We start from the raw sequence: 2,434 nt of genomic DNA, 5'->3' as shown, positions 1-2,434 counted from the left end.
ATGAGAGTGTATGTGTATATGTGTGCCTGTGTGTGTGTGGTGTGTGTGCGTATAGTGCAATGGTAGTCACCTGTTATGTGACATCAACCTAAGGTCCCGGTTGAGGCACTCCCTATGGGTACCGAACTTAGCTATCAGCCTCTGCTTGGCCACTTTTTGCTGCTGCCTGTCCTGAAGTCCACCTTGGAAGATGGTCACCCGAAGGCCTGAGGTCGAATGTCCTGGACCGCTGAAGTGTTCCCCAACTGGGAGGGAACACTCCTGTCTGTTGATTGTTGTGCGGTGCCATTCATCAGTTGTCGTAGCCTTTGCTCGGTTTCCCCAATGTACCATGCCTCAAGGCATCCTTGCCTGCAACGTATAGGATTAGACAACGTTGGCTGAGTCACATGGTGGGAGGTGTCCCCACGTGTAATGGTGGTATCTATGTATGTGGCAGGTACTCATGTGACTCAGCCAACATTGTCTATCGTATATGTTGTAGGCAAGGATGCCCTGAGGAGAAAGTGAGGACTTGGAGGGAGGTGTGGGTGTGAACCTGACGAGGGAGTCGTGGAGGGAGTGGTCTCTCTGGAACGCTGATAGGGGTGGGGAGGGAAATACATCTCTGGTGGTGGGGTCTGTTTGAAGGTGGCGGAAATGGGGGATGATACGATGTATCCGGAGGTTGGTGGAGTGGAAGGTGAAGACCAGTGGGGTTCTGTCCTGGTGGCGATTGGAGGGGCAGGGTTCAAGGGCAGAGGTGGGGAAGTGGAGGAGATGCGGTGGAGAGCATCGTCAACCACGTCGGAGGGGAAATTGCGGTCTTTGAAGAAGGAGGCCATTTGGGTTGTTCGGTAGTGGACTTGGTCCTCCTGGGAGCAGATGGGGTCATGGTCAAGGGGGCAGTAGGAGGAGGTGTCCGCGAGTTGGCGTCTAGCTTCAGCGGTGTAAAGATCGGTGCGCCAAACTACCACTGCGCCTCCCTTGTCTGCCGGTTTGATGGTGAGGTTGGGGTTGGAGGGGAGGAAGTGGAGGGCTGCGCATTGCGAGGGTGAGAGGTTGGAGTGGGTGAGAGGGGTGGACAGGTTGAGGCGGTCAATGTCGTGGCGGCAGTTGGATATGAAGAGATCGAGGGCGAGTAAGAGGCCAGGACGGGGTGTCCAGGTGGATGGAGTGTGTTGGAGGTGGGAGAAGGGGTCGTTAGAGGATGGGCAAGAGTCCTGGTTGAAGAAATAGGCGCGAAGGCAGCGGAAGAAATGCTCGATGTCTAGCCACGTGTCGAACTCATTGATCCGGGAGCGTAAGGGTACGAATGTGAGGCCTCTGCTGAGGACTGATCATTCATCCTCAAGAGGGGAAGGTTGGGAGGGATGGTGAAAATACGGCAGGGCTGGGAGCTAGGACCTGGGACCTGGTGTGGGGCTGAAGCTGGGAGTGGAGGCAGAGTTGGTCGTAGGGCCGGAGTTGGTCGTGATGACGGAGATCAACGTGGGGGCGGAGATTGACGTGGGAGCTGGGAGCAACGTAGCGTGCGGTGTGGTCCTTGAGCACGTGAGTGACGTCACTGGTGGTGGAAGTGGCTGCAGCGATGGCAGCTCTGGGGGCGGAAGTGACGCACCGGGCAGAAACGGTGCTGGTCCCGGTCCTACTGCCCCCTTGACCATGACCCCACCTCCCACCACCAAACCATCATCTCCCAGACCATCCATAACCTCATCACCTCAGGAGATCTCCCATCCACCACCTCCAACCTCATAGTTCCACAACCCCGCACCGCCCGTTTCTACCTCCTGCCCAAAATCCGACTGCACTGGCTGACCCATTGTCTCAGCCTGCTCCTGCCCCACCGAACTCATCTCTGCTTACCTCGACACCATCATGTCTCCCTTAGTCCAAGAACTCCCCACCTACGTTCGGGACACCACCCACGCCTTCCACCTCCTCCATGATTTTCGCTTCCCTGGCCCCCAATGCGTTATCTTCACAACGGACATCCAGTCCCTATACGCTTCCATCTCCCATCACGAAGGCCTCCAAGCCCTCCGCTTCTTTCTCTCCCGCTGACCCAACCAGTACCCTTCCACTGACACCCTCCTTCGACTGACTGAACTGGTCCTCACTCTTAACAACAACAACTTCCAATCCTCCCACTTCCTCCAAACCAAAGGAGTAGCCATGAGCACCCGCATGGGCCCCAGCTATGTCTGGCTCTTCGTCGGATATGTGGAACAGTCCATCTTCCACAGCTACTGGCACCACCCCCCACTTTTTCCTCCGCTACATTGATGATTGTATTGGCGCTACCTCGTGCTCTCATGAGGAGGTTGAACAGTTCATTCACTTTACTAACACCCTCCACCCCGACCTCAAATTTACTTGGACCGTCTCAGACTCCTCCCTCCCCTTACTAGCCCTCTCTATTTCTATCTCGGGCGACTGACTCAACACAGAC

Source organism: Chiloscyllium plagiosum, chromosome 4, assembly GCF_004010195.1.
Source record: "Chiloscyllium plagiosum isolate BGI_BamShark_2017 chromosome 4, ASM401019v2, whole genome shotgun sequence".
Taxonomy (NCBI): Eukaryota; Metazoa; Chordata; class Chondrichthyes; order Orectolobiformes; family Hemiscylliidae; genus Chiloscyllium; species Chiloscyllium plagiosum.
The sequence above is the reverse complement of the archived record's forward strand: the minus strand, read 5'-3'. Positions refer to the sequence as shown.